At 44.2% G+C, this 25,472-nt stretch overlaps 1 protein-coding gene across 1 annotated transcript in view; it reads left to right on the top strand.

The window, feature by feature from the left end:
- The first annotated feature begins 11,972 nt into the window (after positions 1–11,972).
- The window catches only part of TSPAN9 (tetraspanin 9), a 171,517-nt gene continuing 158,017 nt past the window's right edge, over positions 11,973–25,472 (top strand). The window contains exon 1 of the mRNA XM_032186031.1: positions 11,973–12,045. The gene's annotated coding sequence lies outside the window, so the exon portion shown is untranslated. The remainder of the gene's footprint in view (positions 12,046–25,472) is intronic.

Raw genomic sequence — 25,472 nt, forward strand, 5'->3', positions numbered from 1 at the left:
ACCAAGTAAAAATGTCTCAAGTCTGGGACTGGTGAAATGAAGTCTCACCCACTGTAAGAGAAGACCAGGTTCAAATCTATCTGAAGAACTTGGATGTGCATAAGTCCACAGGATGCAATGAGATACATCCCAGAGTCCTGAGGGAACTAGTGGGAAGCCACTATCCAGGATACTTCATAGGTTGGAAAAGACCTCCAAGATCATCTAGTTCCAACCACCCACCTATTACCAATATTACCTACTAAACTGTGTCACTAAGTACAAGATCCAACCTTTTCTTGAACACTCTCAGGGATGGTGACTCCACCATCTCCCTGGGCAACCCATTCCAATGCCTGACTGCTCTTTCTGAGAAGAAACGTCTCCTAATTTCTAACCTAAACCTCCCCTGGCACAACTTGAGGCCGTTCCTTCTTCTCCTATCACTAGTTACCTGTGAAAAGAGGCCAGTCCCCAGCTTCCCACAACTTCCTTTCAGGTAGGTGTAGAGAGCACTAAGGTCTCCCCTGAGCCTCCTCTTCTCCAGACTGAACAATCCCAGTTCCCTCAGTTGCTCCTCACAGGACTTGTGTTATAGGCTCTTCACCACCTTCATAGCCTTTCTCTGGACATGCTCCAAGGCCTCGATGTCCCTCTTGTACTGAGGGCCCCAAAACTGAAAAAAGTACTTCAGGTGTGACCTCACCAGAGCAGAGTAGAGAGGGACAATCACCTTCCTGGTCCTGCTGGCTACACTGTTCCTGATACAAGCCAGGATGCTGTCGGCTGTCTTGGCAACCTGAGCACACTGCCAGTTCATGTTCAGACGAGCATCGACCAACACCCTCAGATCCTTTTCCTCTGCACAGCTTTCCAGCCACTCTGCCCCAAGCCTGTAGCCATGTTGAACCTCATCCCATTGGCCTCTGACCATTGACCCAACCTGTCCAGGTCCCTCTGCAGGGCTTTCCTGTCCTCCAGCAGATCAACACTTCCCCCAATATCATGTCATCTGCAAATGACTTTGTTGCCCATTCTGCGTGCATTAGTGTAAATGCACTTCAGTTGCACCTTTTGCTCTCACCCCCAACCCTCGCATTTCTCCCTCAGGTTTATCTCTAATGACCCTCATTTCATCCATGTCCCCCTTTACACCTAGTTTAAAGCCCTATTAAAGAGCTCTGCCATCTCATCGTTTAGGATATTTGAGAAGTCATAGCAGTCTGGTGAAGTTCCAACTAACTCGAAAAGGGGAAATATCACATGCATTTTCAAGAAGGGTTAAAAAGAAAAATCTGGGGAACTACAGACCAGCCAGCCTCACCTCTCTGCCTGGTAAGATCATGGCACAGATCCTCCTGGAAACCACGTTAAGGCATACAGAAGACAGAGAGTTGGTTGGAAACAGCCAATATAGATCCCCAAATGTAAATTATGCTTGACTAATCTGGTGACATTCTATGACAGAGTTACAGCATTGTTGGACAAGGGAAGAGCAACAGAAGTCATCTACCTTGAATTGTGTAAAGCTTTGGATACAGTCCCCGTCAACATCCTTGTCTCTAAATTGGAGGGACATGGATTTGATGGATGGGTGGTTCAGCGGATAAAGAATTGGCTGGATGGCTGCATCCAAATAGTCATAGTCAATGGCTCAATGTCCAGGTGGAGATCAGTGATGAGTGGTGTACCTCAGGATTCTGTACTGGGAATTGTATTGATTAATAACTTTATTAATAACATGGTAGGAAAGTTTGTGGATGACTCCAAGCTGAGTCGTGAAGTTGAAACTTATAAGGAAAGGAATGCTGTCCAGAAGAATCTTGGCAGGTTTGAGGAGTGGTCCTCTGTGAACCTTGGGAAGTTCAGCAAGACCAAGTACAAGGTCCAGCACCTGTGTTGAGACAATCCCCAATATCAACACAGACTGGGTGATGAACTGATGGAGAGCAGCCCTACAGAGAAGGACTTGGGGGTACTGGTGGATTAAAAATTAGACATGAGCCAGCAATGTGTGCCTGCAGCCCAGAAAGTCAATTGTATCCTTGACTACATCAAAAGGGAAAGACTCCTTATCAGGGTGCGTAGTGACAGGAGATGGGGCAGTGGTTTTAAACTCAAAGAGGGTAGATTTAGGTTAGATATAAGGAAGGAATTATTTAGAATGAAGGTGGTTAGATGCTGGAAGAAGTTGCCCAGAGAAGCAGCACATCCCATCATTGGAAGTGTTCAAACTTGTGGGGATGGGACTTTGAGCAACCTGGTCTTATAGAAGGTGTCCGTGCCCATGGCAGGGGGGTTGAATTAGATGCTCTTTAAATGCTCCTTCCAGCTCAAGCCATTCTGTGAATCTATGGTTCTATGTTTAGCATGGGAAAATTTTGATATGGGTCCCTCTCTCCTTCTTCCCTTCCCCCCCCCCCAATAAATAAATAAATGTCTGAAGTATGTTTTCATGTTGGTTTAGCTATGCACACTGTGCTTGAACTGGGAGAATGTACACAAGACTTGAACTAGGGTAATAAAATGGTAAGAATTGTTTGAAATATAATTCAAAATGTCCTTGAGAAATAACAACAACAACAACAAAAACACAAGAGACAGATGGCAAGTGGAAGGTAAATTATCAGAAAGGTAATCAGTACCTGAGAGGGACTGAGAAATAAGAAGCTTTGTACATACAGCATGATCCAAAACTGGACAGCACAGAATACTGGAACTGCAAAATATCAAATGTACAAATAAAACTTCAGTGCCAGAATTGAATGCAGGAGTCAGAGTTGGATGAAAGTCACACAGTGGTACCCACTCAGCGATATGGAGACATTCACTGAGGGATGAAGATTTCATTACCTGTAGAAGAAGTGATGCAAGATCCTACAAAGGGTCTTTTATTTGGCCTGGCACATGACTGGTCCTGAGGATTTTCATCTTGAGTTTTCAAACAGAAGACCAGAATACAGTTATGTGCAAAGTTCTACTGGATATGCTTCATAAGCAGATGCAATTTCTGTATTCAGGTAAGCACAAGCTGCACCAGGACTAGCCTTACAACACACAGCTCTGCAGTCCCCGTGGGTGTGACAAACAATTTGATGTGGAAGTGGGACTAATTTTTATCTAATGTTAACCCCATTAAGTTATTGCATGCCAGTTGCTTTGTTGTAACTGTCTAAGTGCAGCTTCTTATCTGCATGTGGGAGGTCCCTCACAGAATGAGTCTTCACCAGACGTTACTGTGGAGCTGCTGACTTGATACCTCCTCCACTTTGGGGCTTGTGACCTGCAAGTAAGACAGAATCACGCAAAAAAATGAAGGGGTGTGGATAAAGTTAAGTTTGCAGATGACACCAAGTTAGGTGCGTGTGTCGATCTGCTTGAGGGTAGGAAAGCTCTGCAGGAGGATCTGGATAGGCTGGACCGATGGGCTGAGGTTGACTGCATGAAGTTCAACAAGGCCAAGTGCCGGGTCCTGCACCTGGGGAGCAATAACCCCAAGCAGAGCTACAGGCTGGGAGAGGAATGGTTGGAGAGCTGCCAGGCAGAGAAGGACCTGGGAGTGATGGTGGATAGTCGACTGAATATGAGCCAGCAGTGTGCTCAGGTGGCCAAGAAGGCCAACGGCATCCTGGCTTGTATCAGGAACGGTGTGACCAGCAGGGCTAGGGAGGTGATCGTCCCCCTGTACTCAGCTCTGGTGAGGCCGCACCTCGAGTACTGTGTTCAGTTTTGGGCCCCTCGCTACAAGAAGGACATCGAGGTGCTTGAGCGGGTGCAGAGAAGGGCGACGAAGCTGGTGAGGGGCCTGGAGAACAAGTCCTACGAGGAGCGGCTGAGGGAGCTGGGCTTGTTCAGCCTGGAGAAGAGGAGGCTCAGGGGCGACCTTATCGCTCTCTATAGGTACCTCAAGGGAGGCTGTAGTGAGGTGGGGGTTGGTTTGTTCTCCCACGTGCCTGGTGACAGGATGAGGGGGAATGGGCTTTAGTTGAGCCAGGGGAGTTTTAGGTTAGATGTTAGGAAGAACTTCTTTACCGAAAGGGTTGTGAGGCAGTGGAACAGGCTGCCCAGGGAAGTGGTGGAGTCACCATCCGTGGAGGTCTTCAAAAGATGTTTAGATGTAGAGCTTAGGGATATGGTTTAGTGGGGACTGCTAGTGTTAGGTCAGAGGTTGGACTCAATGATCTTGAGGTCTCTTCCAACCTAGGAATTCTGTGATTCTGTAAAGAGAATAGCAAAGATGATGCCATGAAGTCACAGCTGGGGAAAGATGGGTTTGTTCTCATTTTGGGAAGAGGGGTCCATTTTATTTATTTATTAATATAATGAAGATTTTCCCTCCTAATCTTGCAGACCCGGTACCCAGAAGAGACTGTTGTTAAGTACTGTGTGGGCTAGTGCTGTTAGTCTTCTCTATGCAAGTGGCTAGTAAAGGACAACATCACTTTTTACACCAATTAAGCAACATCTGTACCTTTTTTTCTGTGCATGAATGTCCTGCTGTGGCTACTGTCTCTAACAGAAATAATGCCTCCAATATGTGACTTCCAAACTGCAACAGAGCAAGCAGACTATTTTTTGGGTCTAGCTGCAGTTGCCAAAATAACAGTATTCTCCATTGGACGCTGCCAATACCTTTTCATAAGGTCTGGTGTGGCTGGTAATCAGAGTCAGTCAAGCCTGGATAATGTCAAGCCAAGTCCTTTAAAGATCTAGAAAACAGAGCATCTCAAAATGCTTGCTGTTCTCTGCTGTACAGAAGAAATTCATGCAGGCGCAGTTCTGCTCATTTTCATCAAGTGTCATTTCTAACCACAGAATGGTGGGAAATCAGCCAGGACCGAATTAATTACTTTTCTGCAACCCAACAAGTTCCTACATTTGGCCAAATACATATGAATGGCACCAACTGACAATAGCTCACTACTGACACATGCACCTGCGTATGCCAGCTCCATCTTTCCTTCCTGATTTTTGAACCAGGTGTGAGGCAGAAAAAAAATCAAACCAACCTCTCTAATGATAAAATGACTGACTCTGGTGTCAGTACTTTTGTACTTTTGGCAAACATAGACAATAAATATGTTTTGAAATTGAAACCTGTACAGAGAAAGGGCATTGCTTAGTTTGAAGCAAAGGAAAATTGTTTGTGTGTATTACAGCTCTTCTGCAAATATGAGCCAAGTGTCTTGCATGCATTCACTGCAGTTTTATACCAGCACAACAGATGCCATGAAGGATTCCCTAAAGGAGATGAGGACTCTGCTTAGTCCCTCATTTGATCATGAATAAAATCAAGTCAGAACATCTACATGTATAAGATGTTATCAAAGCAATGAATACAACTGAAGTGCATCTACACTAATGCACACATCATGGGCAACAAAGAGGAGGAGCTGAAAGCCATTGTGCGGCAGGCAAACTGCGACCTAGTTGCCATCACTGAAAAGGTGGTGGGACCACTCCCATGACTGAAGTGCTGCAATGGGTGGCTGTAAGCTCTTCAGAAGGGACGGGCAACTAAGGAACGGAGGTGGCATATTAAGGAGTGTTTTGAACAGGTCATTTTGAATGCAATCACACAGTGCAAGACAACCAGGGGATCAGACCTAGCCATCATGGGTTCATGAAAGGCAAGTCCTGCCTGAACAACCTCATCTCTTTCTATGACTGGGTGAGCTGCCTAGTGGATGAGAGAAAGGCTGTTGATGTAGTCTACCTAGGCTTCAGCAAAGCCTTTGACATGGTCTCCCACAGTATTCTCTTGGAGAAGCTGGAAGCCAGTGGCTTAGAGTGGCCCAGCAAAGTAGCTTACTTTGCTGGGTTAAAAAATGGTTGGACAGCTGGGCTCAGAGAGGAGTGGTGAACAGAGTGAAGTCCAGTTGGCGACCAGTCATGAGTGGTGTCCCCCGGGGGTTGGTGTTAGGGCCCATTTTTGTCTCCTCTTAGAGCCAAATCTTTATTGATGATTTGGACAAAGGAATTGAGTGCACCCTCAGTAAGTCTGCAGATGACACCAACCTGGGGGGAAGTGTTGATCTGCTGGAGGATAGGAAGGCCCTGTAGAGGGACCTGGACAGGTTGGGTCAATGTTCAGAGGCCAATTGGATGAGGTTCAAAATGGCTAAGTGATGGATCCAGCACTTTGGCCACAAACAACCCCATGCAAATGATACAGGCTTGGGGCAGAGTGGCTGGAAAGCTGTGCAGAGGATCTGGGGGGTGTTGGTTGATGCTCATCTGAACATGAGCCGTCACTGTGCCCAGGTGGCCAAGAAGGTCAACAGCATCCTAGCTTGTATCAGGAATAGTGTAGCCAGCAGGACCAGGGAGGTGATCGTCCCTCTCTACTCTGCTCTGGTGAGGCCACACAGGATCACACAGGATCACAGAATTTTAGGTGTTGGAAGGGACCTCAGGAGATCATCAGGTCCAACCCCCCTGCCAAAGCAGATCTCGAGTACTGTGTTCACTTTTGGGCCCCTCAGTACAAGGAGGACATTGGGGCCTTGGAGCATGTCCAGAGAAGTGCTATGAAGCTGGTGAAGAGCCTATAACACAAGTCCTGTGAGGAGCAACTGAGGGAACTGGGATTGTTCAGTCTGGAGAAGAGGAGGCTCAGGGGAGACCTTAGTGCTCTCTACACCTACCTGAAAGGAAGTTGTGGGAAGCTGGGGACTGGCCTCTTTTCACAGGTAACTAGTGATAGGAGAAGAAGGAACGGCCTCAAGTTGTGCCAGGGGAGATTTAGGTTAGAAATTAGGAGACATTTCTTCTCAGAAAGAGCAGTCAGGCATTGGAATGGGTTGCACAGGGAGACGGTGGAGTCACCGTCCCTGGGGGTGTTCAAGGAAAGGCTGGACTTGATGCTTAGGGACATGGTTTAGTGGGTGACATTGGTAGTAGGGTGATGGTTGGACCAGATGATCTTGGAGGTCATTTCTAACCTTAATAATTCTATGATTCTATGATTCCCACATCCAAGGCTCCCTTTCTTGGAAACTCACCAGAAGAAACCAAATAGTGTATCAGGCTAAAAGCCAGCTGCAATTTTGCTGAAAACAATGGAAAGTTGTGAGAATTAAAGTTGTGTTTTTGCAGTGGAAAATTCCACTAACCCTACATATTCAGAAGTGCAGGCATAACAGTGGCGTAACAGTGGGGAGTATGTTAAGCAGATCAAGGGACAGTGGAAGATGGCTAAGAAAAACAAGACAAGCGGTTGTGGAATCAGCAAAAAGAAAATACCACGGGCTCCTCCAGCCAAGAGAGAAGAAGAAAAAAGGGGAAAAGGAGATATTAAAGGTTGGTTGTGTATATATGGTATAGTAACAAGCATCGAGTAGGTTGTGAACCTCTTGTACAAAGCCAATGAGGAAACAGGAGGAACCAAGCGTCAGGTAATAGGGGATATAAGTTTAAGATACACTTCTGCTGTGTTCCTGCTTGCAGGACTCCCACCATTGCAATTGTGAATAAAAATGCTACTTCACTGAGATCTTTGCCTGTGTTATTTATTGGCTGTGGATTGTTTCTCAGAATATAAACACCAAAAAGCAGCACATGTTAAAAATGAACTAGCCTAATTTTGAAAAGGAAAGTCTAACCTGAACTCTAACCAACCAAAAATAAATGAGGATATCAGTGCCTTATGAGTGTAATTTCTTTCGGGGCAGAAATATTAGAAAACACCACCTAAACCTGTAAGAACTTGCTGTAAAATCAAAGGGCAAGGCAGCAAAAGCTGATCCCACTGATCACTGTACAGCCGCAACACTAGGGCATTAGATGATTAAGTGACAAAATGGGGATCTAAATGTCCATGGTGCAAAGCAGCTCAGTATTTTTCTTTCATCTATGTCTCCTTTCTTTTCTAACCCCATATGCTTCCATTTACCAGCCTTCATTTTTGCAGCTACAACTGCTTGTGGAGTCATGTCAAACTCAATTACTGAACTGATTCCACTTAGAGATAGCCTTCTGAGATAAGATAAAATAAACCATGGGTCTCAGCAACACAGAACTAGGCAAGATAGGAGCCCCTCCCTTCAACCTCACTTCAAAGCAAAAAGAAACATTTCAGGTAAGATGAGTTCATTTGAATTCTTTCATTTATCTGTGATGAGGGGGTGGGAACTTCTTAAGTGGACATTGTCAATAAAGAAAACATGTAAGTCGGCTTAGAGACAGAGGTAGGGATTGAATTAAATCTCTTTCTACTTCTGTATCTAGACCCAATGATCAAATTTGTTCCTTGAGTATTACATACCTGCTTTAGCCTTTGGCAAATGGTTTCCCATTGACTTTTTCTTCTCTATTATTCAGCTCATTTTTCATTGGTTCTTGGACGAGATAAAGGAGGTGAAGAACTTGAGTAGTGACAGCAAAGAATAAGAACTGATTCAGACAGAGGAGAATGCCCTCAAACTTGTGTGAAAGATATAGTAGAGGCAAAGGAACATGTCCAGTGCTGCTAAGGAGTAATGCTGCTTCATCAGTCCTGCATCTCCAGTCTGCAGCAATACCAATGGCAGCATCAATACCAAGATAACCAGGCTGATCACGTACCACCCCATTTCCCTCACTTCTCAGCACTATGGTAAGCACATTTGCTCATCAATATTGCCAAAGCCCAGGTGCTGGGTTGCCAGGAAGTAGTGAATGAAACCCATTGTGGAACAGGGAAGCTTAACCACATTTGAAATACTGCATGTCAAATCAAGCAGGTGCAAGTCCTCAGTGGGACTTTAGACTGGGATTGCTGCTGGATGGCAAACTCCCTGATCCTCAGGAATGCCTCCACAATTGTCTTCTTCCTCTGAGGACTGAGAGATTGACTTGTGTTTTTCTAGTTGAATTCCAAGTCTAGATTATGGTTATAGTATTGTGCAGTGATTATTCAGAATATGACCTGTTATGCAGAGGGTCCAGGTGATTAACAATTCTAGATGAATAAAAACTACAGATAATAATAAAACCATGCTAATTATTAAGATTTCTGTGTACAAATAACCTGCATTATTTATTAAACAAACAAACAAACAAACAAACAACAAGCTATGCTGATTGTTAGTATTTTTATGCAGTAATAAAGCTCTAATTATAACCACAACCCTGTGGTGAGTCCTCATTCTACCAAGGATCCCTAAAAAAAACAGCCTGTCCCTGTAGTGTTGTATTACAGACATTTTGCCTGCATTTCCATAATCTGGCATAATGATTCAGCAAGTAATCAAGATTCTAGATCCATGATTCAAGCCAGTTTGGGCCACTGAAATGAGTCACAAAGTACTGGTGTTCATTCTGAGGAAAACAAACAGTGCCTCATCACATCCTTCAAATGGGCAATATAGCAATAATGAGGGAAGAACCTGCTCTGAATATAGCAGTGCTAGAGGGTAGAGATGGATCATCTCTTTCTGCGAAAGACAAGACAGATTTTTATTTTTGTCCTCCCTAATTTCCCCAAAGTATTCAGTACTGTTGCCATGCCAAAGGGGATATACCCTGTGAATCATGCCGGGAAGCTGTATATCCATTTCTAGATGCCTCAAATACAGCTACTCAAAGCTGCTTTCAAAAGCTGTGTACAACCTTTAGATTCCTTGGTCAGATGTCATAGATTCAAGCATACTGCTGATGAAGTGCAATTCTTTCTGTTCCTCATTGTGTGTAAAAGGTGTGAACACAACTAGAGAGCCCCAATGTTAGATTTGTTCACATTGGAAAGACAGCTATATGAAAATGAAACAAAAGTATAAAGAGATTATTTTTCCTAAATTTACTAGCATATCAAGAAGAGGTCTGCAGCCTAGTGCAGTATCCTTGGTAGAATGTGATTCTGCAGTATCAGTCACTCCAGTCCCCAGTTTCAGTGATCCTCAAGTTCATTCAAAGTTCCAAAATAGCATCATTTTTTACCTTCTTTCCATGATAGAGTTTTGAATGATGACTTGTTCTCACGTATTTCTTTTTCACTCTAACTAGAACTACAGATATCCAGTACCTTTGAGTATAAAGCTGCTTGTGCTAGCTGTCTCTGCAAAAGCAAAAAAATAAACAAAACAACAACAACAAAGAGCAAACAAAACCAAACTCAGACTTGTCCTCCCTTGCCAGTATTGGCTTCTTGTATTGCTCATTTTTGAGGAAGTGGTTCTTTATCTCCAAGGTACACCCTTATTTAAGCCTGAGTTATTTAAAGATTGAGCACAATTCTGGAATGAAGATCCTTCACTTCTCAGGTACATTGGGAGTTACTGCATTAGAGCTACAGCATAAAGGAGATGGAGCTTTTCTGGAGCCTAGAAATAAAGAGCCAAATCAAATTCCCTTCACGGCTCTCTATCACATGCTGCATTGCAAGACAGATATCCTTCATTGCTTGCTGTAAGGCAAACGCATAGAAACATTTGTGTACATTTGTACACAAATAAATGAAGAACAGAACACTGCTGCACATGTCTCTCTCCTGGATACAGGAGCAAACGTGGTAGTTGTATTGTTGGCAATATGATGACCAGGACGCTCAGGGACTGCTGCATCAAGCAGTGTGTAAGAATATGCAAAGGACAGAATGAAAAGTACGAGAGAATATATCAAAGTGAACAGACCCTTGAATTGAGAAACATGACAACAATAGTGCCATCAGGGAAGAAAATGAGAGTACACAAGGCATTTAGGAATGTGAAACAGCTTTCTTCTGTGGTAACACTTATAGATGAGCTTTGAGTTGCTCTACACTTTTGGTTGATAGTCGGCTGAATATGAGCCAGCAGTGTGCTCAGGTGGCCAAGAAGGCCAACAGCATCCTGGCTTGTATAAGAAACAGTGTGGCCAGCAGGTATAGGAAAGTGATTGTCCCCCTGTACTTGGCTCTGGTGAGGCCGCACCTCGAGTACTGTGTTCAGTTTTGGGCCCCTCACTACAAGAAGGACATCGAGGTGCTCGAGCGAGTCCAGAGAAGGGCGACGAAGCTGGTGAGGGGCCTGAAGAACAAGTCCTACGAGGAACGGCTGAGGGAGCTGGGCTTGTTCAGCCTGGAGAAGAGGAGGCTCAGGGGCGACCTTATCGCTCTCTACAGGTACCTTAAAGGAGGCTGTAGCGAGGTGGGGGTTGGTCTGTTCTCCCACGTATCTGGTGACAGGACAAGGGAGAATGGGCTAAAGTTGTGCCATGGGAGTTTTAGGTTGGATGTTAGGAAGAACTTCTTTACTGAAAGGGTTGTTAGGCATTGGAACAGGCTGCCCAGGGAAGTGGTGGAGTCACCATCCCTGGAAGTCTTTAAAAGACGTTTAGATGTAGAGCTTAGGGATATGGTTTAGTGGGGACTGCTAGCGTTAGGTCAGAGGTTGGACTCGATGATCTTGAGGTCTCTTCCAACCTAGAAATTCTGTGATTCTGTGATACAGACACTACAAAATATAGTACCTTTCAACAGCTTATCCTCTGTGCTGGAAGTCGCAGCAATACTGCCTGACACAGGCTTGGAGCAGCTAGCAGCTGAACTGTTCACAGCTTAGCATGGTTACTACCCCTGCCCTGCAGAGCGCAGTAGATGCTCAACTGCAGGCCCCGCAGGACAGCAGAGGCAGCTGAGGCCGGGAGACGGAAGGTGCTCCCCGCAGCCTTCGATTGCAGTCCCCTAAGTCTGTGAGGGTCCAGAAGCCCCTGGCACCCATTTTGGGGATGCCCCAGGGGTCCCGTGGCGGACACCTCGGGCCACGGGTGAGCAGGTTCCAGGCAGAGCTCCCCAAAAGGGGACGCGGTGCGGGATGGCCGCAGCCCCGCTCCGAATTCAGCCGGGTCGGCTCCGGATGCGCGGCGCTGCTGGCGCGAGCCCCGCTGGGGGCCGGGGCCGGTGCAGCTCCCTCCCCTCGGCGGGGCTGGAGCCGGCCCCTGGGCAGCGCCCCCAGCTCCTCCCCGCTCTGTAGGGCCGGTCCCAGCCCCTCCTCCCGTTTCCGCTGGCAGGAGCTGGAGCCGTGTCCTGCCGTGCCTCTGCAGCTCCCTTAGGACTCGGCCCTATCCGGCCCGGCCCGGCCCAGCCCAGCGCGGTCCGGGGACGTGCGGGTGAGCCCCGGCGGCGCGGGGTGCAGGGAGCCCGAGGGAAAAGTTGCGGGCGCTTCCCGGCCTCGGGGAGGGGAAGCAGCGGGGCGGAGGGGGAGAAGCCGGTGGCGGGGGGTGCTGCGTGGTGCCGGAGTTGCGGCCTGGCGGGTAGAGGCGCTGGGGAGCGGCAGGGACCCCGCGGGAGGGTGAGGGTGGGTGGCAGGGGCAGGGAGATGGGAGCTGAAAGCAGCGACACCGTCCCACCGCCCGGCGCCTGTGTGATTTCTTCTGCGGAAGCTGGAAAGTTAATGGAGAGGGACAAGGCGAGCCCAGTGGCTCCTGTGTACGCGCTCCTGATCCGAGCCAGGCAACTTGTAGTGCCCATCTTCCAGCGGAGCAGATGCCTTCAGCCAGAGAGTGCTCCCTGCCACCAGGGGAAATATGCCTACGGCAGTGCTGCCCTGAACGAGGAGGGGAGCCTGCCTTCCTTCTCCCCTTGTACAGCCCCTAGGGCTGCAGCACGATGTGAAGATGCCGACCCGAGCTGAGCCTTGGGTGGGTGGGAGCGGGGAGAAGTCCCCGCAGGAGGCAGAGCAGAGGTGAGATTGCCCCAGAGGTGAGGTAGCGCCGGAGGGAAGCCCCAAGGCAGTTCAGGGAGAAAGCGGTGGCTGCTGGAGGAGCTGACAGCTCTCAGAAGCTGCCACTGAGGTGCTTCCTGCCTCCCCCCTTTGTACGCAGAACTTGGCTCTGGGCTTTGTCTTTTCCTGTTCAAGCTTTTGGAAACTTTTCTCGATGAATCTTTGGGTGTTTACCTGTCACCCTGCTTCTGGTGTGGGGTGGGAGCTCCGTGACCTCTGCCTCTCTTGAAAAGGCCTTCAGATCAGGAGATTTCAGATGGGCAGGGAGGAGGACCTGTGGTGTGGAGATGCTGTGTTGGGGAAAAACTAGAGTGCAAGGGTAAATAAAGCTGTATTTCCTTACTTAGTGCTACTATCAAGTCTTGTTCTGCTTTTACACTGTATAGTTTTTATGGTTTGAACAACAGGGCTGGGAATGTGAACATCCGAATTTCTTGCCTGACTGCACTGAACTTATTTTAAGACTTTTGGTGGGTCACTTGGGATTTGACTGGAAAAAGTTAGGTATTCTCCAGAAGAACCATGGAAGTCAAATTGTGCAGCTTGTTTTTGCTGTAATTCCCAGATGGACTTAAACTTTACCTTCACCGTGTAGATGCAAACATTTGGCATATTACTGTAGCCAGTTCTACTATTTTTAGTAGCAGGTGCTACAGGTAGTTTTAAAGGATAATAATTACTGAAGAAATGAATTAATATGACTTATATCAGCATAGAATATGAGCCAAACTTAGAACTTAAAATATTTAAAATTATTTCAAAAGATAATTTATCAGTGTGGTATGTGTGTGGCTGATAACATCAAGGAAATCACTTTTTATGCTTCTGTGCCATTCGTTTCCATTTTACATTTTACTGAGCTTCTGAAATGAAAACTGATGAAGCTAATATAGCTTCTGCCTCCAGATCTTTTCCTTTCCTTCTTTATTTTTAGACCTGTGCTGTTCATGTTGCAAATCCTGCAGACAAGGCCTTTTTTCTAAAAAAAGGGGCTGGAGAACTTGTCGCAAATTTGGTTTGGGGCACCTGTATTTTCTTTAAAACTGAATAATTCTAATTAATAAAATTGCATGAGAAGACTTTGGGGTCAGAATATAACTAAGGTGGCATCACTTGCATTATTCAGACAAAGCTCAGAGGTGCAAGCAATCCTATTAATATTTCTTGAGGAGGGTGGAGGGTTAATTGTGAATGTCAGTGTTATCTTAGATACCATGATTATTTCACCAGAAAATATCAATTAGAGATGCATATTTCCAGTCCATGGTACTTAGTGAGACAGACGTTGGGGATGGGATGGCAGACACTGCCAAGCAAGAGTCTAGATTACCAGGCATGACTGTGGTAATGAGGTAGGTCCAAGGTCAACTTGGGAAGTGAATTTGCAGGTCAGGTTAAGGCTAATTGATGGTAACCAGGGTCAGACACAGTCCAGTTATCATGGGTCAGGTCCAAAGTGATGCAGCAGGTCTGAGGTCAAGCTAGGAAGTCAGTCTGTGTGTCAGAGTGTGGCTCAAGTGAGTGGCCAGACAAAGGCACAGCTGTGACAAAGCTGGATACAGACACACCTACAACATAGCTCAGGCCGGTACTGAAGACCCAGGGCTGAGCTGAAATGGATCCTATAGGCCGTTTGGCATAGCGGTTGTGGAGGCACTAGGTAAGGCTGATTAAGGTATTTAAAGGCCTTTCATGCGCTCAGGGCCCTAATACAGTATGAGGGCCTGAGACTGAGAAATAGGCTTGTTCAGCCTTGAGAAGAGAAGGCTTTGATGAGACCTAATAGTATCCTTCTAGTACTTAAGAGAGAGTATTTAACAAGAAGACAGAACTACACTCTTCTCAGTGGTGCATGATGGTATGATGAGACAACAAACACGTTGAAACAAGTCGTACAAGCCAGATATAACAAAAAACTTTTCCAGTGTGAAGACAGTCAAGTGTTAGAACAAGTTATGCAATGTCTGTCCTCACAGGCTCTTAAGACCTGAGTGGATAAAGCCCTGTTCTGACTTATAGCTGACCATGTGCTGAGCATCATTTGGACTAGATGACCTCCTCAGGTTTGCTCCAACATGAGTTTCTGATTTTAATATTAAGCAGCTGTTAGGTCTGGGAAGGAAGGTGGTATTTGTATGTGAAACTATGGCAATATTTGTAAGTACCAAAGATAAAGAATCATAGAATGCTTTGGGTTGGAAAGGACATTAAAGATCATCTAAATTGACACCCGCCCCCCCATGCCACACCTCCCACCAGACCAGGTTGCTCAAAGCCTTATCCAACCTGGTCTTGGACACTTCCAGGGATGGGACATCCACAGCTTCTCTTGGCAACCTGTTCCAGTGCCTCATCAGCCTCACAGTAAAGAATTTCTTCCTTAGATCTAATCAAAATCTATCTGCTTTTAGTTCAAAGCCTTGTCTTCAAAGCCTCCATGTTCTATCAAAATACTCCCTGATAAAATCCCTCTCCTGCCTTCTTGTAGGCCCCCTTTAGGTATTGGAAGGCTGCTATAAGGTCTTCCCAGAGCCTTTTCTCCACATTGAACAACTCCAGCTCCCTCAGCCTGTCTTCACAGGAGAGGTATTGCAGCCCTTTGATCATCCTCGTGTCCCTCCTCTGGACTCACTCTAATAGATCCACATCCTTCTTGTGCTGGGGTCCCCAGAGCTGAATGCATTACTCCAGGTAGGGTCTCCTGAGAGCAGACTAGAGGGGGAGATTCACCTTCCTCAACCTGCTGGCCATGCTTCTTTTGATGCAGCTCAGGATACAGTTGGCTTCCTGGGCTGTAAGCATACGTTGCTGGCTCATGTTGAGCTTGTCGTCAACCAACACCCCCCAGTCCTTCTTATCAGTGCTGCTTTCAATCCATTCTCCTCCCAGCCTGTTTTTGTGCTTTGGATAGCCCTGACCTTGGTGCAGGACCTTGCAGTTGGTCTTGTTGAACCTCATGAGGTTCTTACAGGCCCACCCCTCAAGCCTGTCCAGGTCCCTCAGGTTGATATCCATTCTCTCCAGCATGTAGACCACACCATGCAGCTTGGTGTCATCTGCAGACTTCTCAAATATGACAAACAGTGATTCTTGAATATTAACCAGATTTCTGAGTCCGTCTTCCCTCCAGGGCTTTGTCCCATGGTACTCTACCAAGCAGATCACTGAAGAGACCAAAGTCTGCTCTCCCAAAGTCCAGGGTAGCAAGTTTGCTGTACTCCCTCCTTGCTGCTCTCATGATCCTAAACCACACCATTTCTTGGTCACTGCAGCCAAGGCTGCCCTTGAGTTTCACATTCCTCACCAGCCCCTCCTTGTTGGTAAGAATGAGGTCCAGAATAGCCACTCTCCTCATTGGCTTCTCCATGAGGAGAAACAGAAAAAGGTTTTAGGATGATGATATGTTGCTAAGAAACTTAATAAGGGAATTTAAAAAAGTTAAACATTTTCCTCACTATGCTGAAGGCTTATGCTGGAAAGGTGTATGTGTAATGGGGTTAAAGAATCTTTCTTTTTGAAAATTCGCTTTCCTTTGGTGATTCCCAATGTACAAAATGGCTTCTTAGCTTGCCATCACTTAAAGATACCTTTGGGAGATGGTTAAGTCCTGTTCTTTCAGAGTTCATGTAGGAAGTGTGATGACAGTACATCATGCTGCCAAGATTGGGAAAAGACAGTGTATGATCAGGGAAAATTTTTTGTCTGAGGGCTGCCTTCTTTGACTCTAGAAAATGGAATAAATATGTCAGGATCAGGAGAGAACTTTCCCGTTAGTGGTGTGGTTGTTACGGATATTAGGGCAGAATCAGTCCTGGCAGGGCCAGCTTCTTGATACCCAGAGAATGTGAGTACATCAGAGATGGGTCTTTGCCATTTCCACTCTGTGTAGCGGTGCAATTGTGATAAAGTAGGGAAGTGCCGATGGACTGCCTTGTCTTTCCTTACCATAATGCATGCTAGAATTTCATTGTGAATACAAATACTCACTGGGAAGTTGTAAAATTCTCCGTACTTTTGCTCATGTGTAACAAGATGCTCTATTGGAGATGAAAGAACTGTCACTCATCCATTCTGTCCTACCTCTCCATCTCTCCAAGTTTCTTAAAACTGTCTTTCAGAAACTGTTTCTGCTGCTTTTTGTAGTCTATCTCAGGTGAATCTTTCAGTGCTGGATATAAATGCTATGTTTCCTGGGAAAAACAAACAAACAAACAAACAAACAAAAAACCACAAAAATCATCACCTCATTTGCATGGCTTACTTCCTGTGATTCAACAACATGCTTTCTGTCCTGTGTTTGTAATGAGGCAGGAGACTGTTCTCTGTTAAAGAAGTTAGATGCTTTCCTCACTGCACAGGTGTTTGTGAGAAAGTCACGATGTATTTCTTGAGTTGTCTATTAGTTATCTATTGCTACATTTGAAGGCATTGTTCTTAAAGTGGCTTTTAACCCCTTTCTCACTTTTCATCTCAGCCTGCTTTCAAAAACACTTCTTCATGCTCTATTAAACTGCTTCTTCCATTATTCCAAGCTCCTCCAGTCCTTGCTGTCCAAAATAAACCTTGAGGGATAGAGTTGGCAGCATAGGGCATGGTCATCGGGCAGACCCTGACTGCAGAGTTAACCAGGATGCATCTAACCTCTATGCTTCATACAGAAGAAAGGATAGTTAGGAAATATGGCATCCCCAGGAGGCAAAGAACTGCATTTTCATGGCTGTTAAACTGCCTGTTGAGGTGGGGTAAAAAATCGTATTGTTGAAGAGCTTTTAAGATTGAGAATATAAAACAGGTAAGCATATTCTAGGGATAGCTCCAAGGAGATGAGGCAGATTAAATTGTAAGCATATGCTCCAATAAATACTTAAATGGACAAAGGTATTCATTGAGCGTAGTGTTTCTTTGCAGTGATATGAATATGATTTTGTGATAGCACTGAAGTGATAACATCATTTTAAAAGATTTGAAGTTTGAATCATAGAATATCCCGAGTTGGAAGGGACCCATAAGGATCATCGAGTCCAACTTTTGGCACCACACAGGTCTACTCAAAAATTCAGACCATATGACTAAGAGCACAGTCCAAATGCTTCTTACACTCCGACAGTCTTGGTGCCGTGACTATGTCCCTGGGGAGCCTGTTTCAGTGCACGACAACCCTCTCAGTGAAGAACATCTTCATAATATCCAGCCTGAACCTCCCCTACAGCAGCTTGACACCATTCCTGTGGGTCCTATCACTGGTCACTAAAGAGAATAGATCAGCGCCTGCCCCTTCACTCCCCATTGTGAGGAAGCTGTAGGCTGCGATGAGGTCCCCCCTCAGCCTCCTCTTTTCCAGGCTGAACAGGCCCAGTGATGTCAGCTGCTCCCCATATGTCTTCCTGTCTAGGCCCTTCACCATCTTTGTAGCCCTAAGTTTGCATTGATCTTTATTTCAAAATGTACAACAGGAAAGTTTTTAAGTTCTTTTGAAGGTTTTTCCTTTTGCTGCCAGAGTTCTCCATTACAATACAAACGCCGTTGTGCTACTCTAATGCCTGATATTTCTGAAGGTGGAAGTGACTAATAGCTGGAGCGTTTATTTCCATGATCCCTGTTGTAAAAAAAGGAAGCACATCACATTAACTAGTGAAAAGCTGATTGTATTTCTGAGGCCAAGTTACTGCGTGTCTCTAGAATCAGCTGTGAACTGAGCTTTAGTTTCTATACTGGTGTTAAAATTGAATTGTCTTTGCCGTGGACAGTCTTTACTGATTTGTGATTGCTTGGACTGTTCTGTATATTCTCATGAAAAGGATATGATGGCTTCCGTGAACCTCATGCAGTCATAGGACCTTGAGAGTGGTGTTATCCTTATGTGGTGTGTCTGAGGAGAAGACAGAACTAGACTGGAGAAGAAACCCAAGGGGTACTAAGTAAGAAGTCAGTAGGCTAAGGGAGAGGATGTCTGCAGCTGTCCATGGGGAGGAAGGACTGAAAAGGAAGGATGAGGTGGTGCTGAAAAGAGAGGAACGGAAGAAAAGCTGAAATACCACACCCAGCGGGTTTGAAAGGGCTTTAGAGCTTGTAACTCTGTGCTAGAAAGCTGCTGATCGACTCAAATCATAGAAAGTGTAGGTCTTTGTGGACCTTGTGGTGTCATTCAGGTTCACTCCTAATTAAAGTCATTTGAACTGAAGGACTGAGGGAGGAAGTGCTTGAAACTGAAGGAATCCTGAATTTAGGAGACTGGTGGGAAGGATTTGGTAAAAATAATGTGACAAAGCTAGGTAAGTATTTTCTGATTGGTAGACTCTTCATAGAATCACAGAATGGTTGAGGCTAGGAGGGACCTCTGGAGATCATCTAGTCCAGCCCCCTTGCTTAAGCAGGATCACATAGAGCACATTGCACAGGATTACGAGCAGGTGAATTTTGAATATCTTCAGAGAAGGAGACTCCACAACATCTCTGGGCAACCTGTTCCAGTGCTCTGTCACACCCACAGTAAAAAATATATTTTACTAGATATTGCCTCATATTCAGATGCAGGCTGTCCCTTCATCCAGGTCATAAACGAGTAAGTTGAATAGTACTGGACCCAGTACTGACCCCTGGGGGACGCTGCTAGCCACAGGCCTCCAACTAGACTCCATGCCACTGATCACAACCCTCTGAGCTCTGCCATCCAGCCAGTTCTCAATCTCACTGTTCACTCCTCTATCCCATGCTTCCTGAGCTCACCTGTGAGGATGTTGTGGGAGACAGTGTCAGAAGCCTTGCTGAACTCAAGGTTGACAACATCCATTGCTCTCCCCCCATCTACCCAACCAGTCATTCCATCACAGAAGGCTATCAGATTGGTTAAGCTTGATTTTGCCTTGGTGAATCCATGCTGGCTAAGTCTGATAACCTTCTTCTCCTCCACGTGCTTGGAGATGACCTCCAGAATGAGTTGTTCCATCACCTTTCTAGAGGTGGAGGTGAGGCTGACTGGCCTACAGTTTCCTGGGATCTCCTTCTTGACATTTTTGAAGACTGGAGTGACGCTTGTCTTCCTTCCAGTCCTCAGGCACCTCTCCTGTTCTCCATGACCTTTCAAAGATGACATAGAGTGTCCTAGCAGTAATGTCCTCCATCTCTCTCAGCACTCATGGTGCATCCCATCTGGGCCCATGGATTTGTGGGTTTCAAATTTGCCTAAATGATCTCTAACCTGATCCTCCTTGACCGAGGGAAAGGTTTCCTTTCTCCAGGTTTTCTCTCTTTCCTCTAGGGTCTGGGATTCGTGAGGGCTGGTCTTAGCAGTGAAGACTGAAGCAAAGAAGGCATTCGGTAACTCTTCCTTCTCTGTATCCTTTGTCACAAGGGCACCTACCCCATTCAGCAGTGGACACACATTTTCCCTAGTCTTCCTTTTGCTACTGATGAGTTTGAAGAAGCCCTTCATGTTGTCCTTGATATACCTTCCTAGATTTAAATCAAATTGGGCAGTAGCCTTCCTTATTGCATCCCTGCATGTTCTGATGACATTCCTATATTCCTCCCATGTGACCTGTCCCTTTTTCCACATTCCATATACTTCCTTCTTCTGTTTGAGTTTTGCCAGGAACTGCTTGCTCGTCCATGCAGGTCTCCTGCCCCCTTTGCTTTTATCTGTTTTCAGGGATTGTACTGCTCTGTATAACTTCTACATAATCATCATGAATTTCTAAATGAATATATCTACAGAGGGACAAAGACTGAGGGACAGCCTTGTATACTCTACTATTACTAATCCAAGTTCCTAGTCTTTTGCAATTTGGTAGTGAATGGGGCTTATGGCAGTATGATGATGAGCAGTGTTTTCTATGGCGATAGCAGCTGTACTCAGAATGCATGTTGAGCATAGGCAAGGAGACTTTCTGTTTGGGTTTTCTCATTACTATAGGTTTAATAATGCACAAATGTTTCTGAAAGCTTGTTTTCTTTTCTCTATGTCTATTGTTTTTTTTAATCCATTTTTTTATCCAGTTGCAGTTCAGTGGGAGGTGGTTCTTCACACAGTGTTCAGCTTTGTTTTGAATCATCATACTATGATTTCTCAGATGTGTACTTATCCCCAAATCAGCTTTGGATTGCATGTTAAGAATCCAGCCTTATGTGAATGAAGGTTGTTGCCTTGCTTTGTTTGAAGAAAGTGCATCTGAGATTATGAAGGATCAAAGGCAACATCCTAAGAATGTATAGCATAGTTTCCTCATTAATTTGAGGATAGTATACAGACTATTGTTTATATATATTTATACACACATGGGGAAAATACTGTCACTGAAATGGAATAATGGCACTGATAATAGAAAAGACCTGTACTAATAAGCTGTCCAGAGCTTGTCTTCTTGTAAAGTAAAACTAAATGGTTGGCTTAAATGCCTGTAAAAGAAATTTTCCAAATATAAATAGCTTAAAGTGATTCTCTTTCTTACAGCAGAATACTTGGTATTCTGTGCAGAGCTGCTGTACAAAGTTTTGGCAGGTAATGGTGTCTCTGAGTCCTAAAAAGTCTCTTGCTGATCTGTTTCCCAGCAGTGCAGAATGTGACAGAATAGGTGACAATCCTGCATTTCATAGCACTTGTGATGCTTGATAGCAACAGAGGCAGCTAGAGGGAGCATATAAATTGCATAGATACCTATTGCCTAGCTATTTGGTATTGTAAAAGATGAAAGGCAAAGGGGAAGAATTGCAGTTCTGGAAAAATTTGCCACTTATTCCCCTCAGAACCACTTGAGTTGAAAGAAAGGCTGGATCTTATACTGTGAAGCTCTTCCTGTTTTAGATGGGTAACGGGGAAGGAAAAGGACAGTATTTAGAATCATAGAATCGTAGAATATCCTGAGTTTCAAGGGATCCATAAGGGTCATCAAGTCCAACTCCTGGCTCCACACAGGTCTACCCAAAAATTCTGAGCATATGGCTAAGTACGCAGTCCAGACGCATCTTAAACTCCGACAGGCAAGTGACTACGTCCTTGGGGAGCCTGTTCCAGTATGTGACAACCCTCTCAGAATTTAGGTGATTGTGGTCATAGATTAGGATAAGAAAGACATGGTAAAAATAATTGCTAGGACCAGTGTTCCACAGAGATGTGAAAGAGAGGAAGAGACTTCATTGTGAATAGGAGTTGTTTGGGAGAATTTTCTTATTCCAAATATAGAAGGCAAAGTGAAAAGGACTCTGAAGGAGAAGGGATCTTCTGAGGAGAACCAGGAGGAGGAAATAAGAACAGATTCTTAAGTTTCCCCACCAACGGCACTTCATCTGTGTGGCTTTCAGTTTTCCACGTTCCTTATTGTTCCACCCTTTCTTGATGGGATGGTCACCACAGAATATCTCCTGAGAGTTCTTATAGAAATTGTCCCCTTTTAAGTCTTTATTTTTTCTTTAAAAAAAATAATATCTCAGGACATTGTTTTTTAAGGCAGTAAGTTTTCCCTTATCACCTTCACTAGCTTCTTTCACTTTCTTGCTCTTAGGCTTTCCTTTTCTTACTCTACCAGTTGCCAGGTATCTCCAGGCAATATTTATTATGCCTTGCTTTCTCTTTTGTAAGCAAAAGTCCTATTACAGCCTCATTGTAACATGGTTCTCCCAGCTAGTTTCCTAGTTTTCTCTATGTAGTTTTCGTCTCCACTTCTTCGTGTTCTTTTATTCATCAATTCCTCTTTGAAGAGCTGAAGAAGTTCATTCTGTGTAAGAACTATGTATTCCGTTTTGGTGTGTGTAATCTGTTTGTTCCTCCCTCTTATTTTTACATTAAACCATACCAGGGGAAACAAAACTAGTTCAAGTCATTTAGATATCCGGATGTTTTTTCTAAACTGCTTTTTTTAAGAACTTCAACTAAAGGGAAATGTTGCTACATGTGGGAATCTTCACCTTTCTTCCTGCTTTAGTAAATAGTATTTCTTTCCTCTGTTTTATAGATTTTTCTTCAGGCACTTGTCCTCTTTGGAGTTGCTAAGATATCCCTCTCCTTGACTCTTAAGATGCACTGACTGGTTAAATTCTTTGATCCGTGTTTCTCTGAAGTCAGTAGAAGATAGCTGTCAGGCTTTCTGCTTGAATTACTACACAGCCCTGTTACTGTTTCAAAGATCTTCAAGTGGTTAGTAATGTAGCCTTTATTCCAATTAATTAAAGGAACTCATCCAGTGCTTCAGGTACAAAATATTGCTACAGCGAACTTGAAACTGCCAGTGACAGCCAAAGTTGGTACTTACCTAATGGCAATAGTCCAAGGCATTCATTAAAAAAGCAAACAGACTTTGCTTGCCTGTGGTACATGATTTGAGGAACTGAAAGGCACATACGCTTTATTTCAGAGGACTGAGTGTTGTGATATACCAATGGTTATGAGGAGATAAATACCTACCAATCAGTGAGCTTTCTAGAAGAGGAAGTTCTGTGTTTTCTTTTGTGTTTTGCTAACCCTCATGTTTGAGGACATGAGGGTTAGTTATGCAGCCCTGTCTCTTGGCCTCCTGCTGGGAACAATGGGTTGTACAGGTTGCCTGGCTGTTGAGTAGAGTTCCCCACATGTATATGCAACCAGATGAAAGATGCAAGTTTTTGAGGGACCCAGAGTTTATCCATTCCTTTCGTCATCATTTGTTGTAATAACCTGTACCTACGTGAGTCCTGTAGTAACTATTGGAGGGCATGAATGAACTTTTCTGTTGCATGTGCCTGTGAATTGTCTTCTCACCAGTTCTGCTTTGTCAGAAGATTCATGTTTCTTTGTGTTTGTTACCAACATTTACTTTGATCCACACCAAGAGCTCTTTCCTCTAATATTTTTATTGGAAAAATTTTATTTTTCTTTCTTAATTTTACTGTAGAGACCTGGCTTACATCAAACCAAGCAGTGTACCTCTGATGTGGCTAGGACTGCTACCTGGCGCTGGATTACATGGCTCAAAGGACTCCCTTCAGACCATCTCTGACTTTGCTGCAGATCATGCTGCATTCATAGCAGGCTTGATTCAGTAGTGAATAAAGTTTGTCCTTTAAGATGTAGATGATAGTCTACTACTGCATGTGGCATGAGTTTGACTAATCAGCTAATGTCTATGTAGTGGAACTGTGGGAATTGTGGATTATTTCATTCTTTTTAAAATTAATTTTAATTTTTGCTAAGCCAGATTTGAATTCAACAGGATTAATTCAGTTGCTAAAGTCTATTTTGTCTCTAGAGAATTAACTGCATGTGCTTGACATACAATCATAATGTTGGGGTGAGCTTTATTTTCATATAGTATTACTTTACTTTATGGAAGGTATGTATAACTGATGTGTATGATAAGAGGTGCCCATGTGCTAGAGAAGCTATAGTAAATAGACTGTGTGAACTGTGAAATCAACAAGACATTGGGTGCAATGGTTAATGTGAGATAAATTAATTCTTAAACTTGAATGTACAAATATATGAAGGTGAAGGCAACTAATCATGTCCATGTTCACTATTCTGAAAAGGGCAGTAGTCAGTTTTGAAAACACTATTCACAAAATCAGATTTTTTTTTTACTTTCAAAAATGCCTTATATTAGAAATCTAAAAACATTTAGAAATCAACTATTTTCTTATAGATATGCTTGAATACTTTTTGTGACATCTAGTCTTTGGAAATAATACTTCAGAATCATACATGATAAAGTAATGCAGGTTGAGGGAAAACATTCATTTAAAAACAACAGCAGCTATGTTACAATGGAAAAGTTTCTGTTGACCAGGTTTTACGGAGATTTATAAATAATCAGTCTATACTTCTTGTATGCAGTTGCAATAATTTTTATGAGGTTTTAAACATTGGAGACGGTACTGTTCTGTAACTTCTCTTCATGTTACTAATGGAAGTCCTGGACTCAGGCTGGCCAGTTTGCTATTTCTGCAGCACTCTTCTACCATTGTTGTGGTGCTGTTACAGCCATGATAGTACCAGTATGAATTGTAGAAAGCGAGGTACTTTGTGTTGTTTGTTTTTTTTGTAATTTTTCATTACAGCAGTGGTCTATCGTACTACAAGCAGAGGTGGGACCAGTCAGAAAGTGGGACTAGTACAGGAAACCTCAGCAGAAGTCTTGTTTAATCAGTTCTTGCTGTTGTAAACATGTATGTCATCGGGTGTCTTGGTGGTGATAAGGGACCTAACTACAAAGGGGACCAGTAGTTCTGATTTAACTTGGCACACAAGGGTTTGCTTTTTCCCTTAATTTCTGCTTTCCCTTTGGTTTCTGTGAGTTTTCTTAATATTTTTCTATTGCCAATATTTAAATTAATTCCTGGACGAAATTAGTGTGTTATAATCTAGATACCAATGTTTAGACTTACTCCTTTTGTTCAGAAGCAGATGGGATTTGATGTAAAGTTGTTTTGTTTGTTTGTTTTCTGTTTTTTCCTCAAGTCTTTTCTGTCCTCTTGAGGAAATTATGTTTGTGATATGAAGTGAGTCCACAAGGCAACAAGATTCACTTTGGTTTTCTTCATCTCTCCAGGTTTGCTTGGGGACCTTTCCATTGGCATACATCCAATTGCCTCAAGTAAGAAAGATCTCTGGTGATGGATACTCAGAATCAGACAAAGCAATCTTTAGTGAAGTTTAAGTTAATATTGAAGGGACATACGTTGGGCCAACATTAAGCCCTTATGAAACCTTGTTGTAACCTGTTCTTGCCACAAATTCTGAGTGAATTCAGAGTAAAGTGATTGCTGGTGCAGTTGCCTCCGAGTGCTACTTTAGATACCAAATCAAGTGTAGCGGAGGAGGTCAGTAATTCTACTAATTATCTGCAA

This window comes from Aythya fuligula, chromosome 1 (assembly GCF_009819795.1).
Source record: "Aythya fuligula isolate bAytFul2 chromosome 1, bAytFul2.pri, whole genome shotgun sequence".
Lineage (NCBI taxonomy): Eukaryota > Metazoa > Chordata > Aves > Anseriformes > Anatidae > Aythya > Aythya fuligula.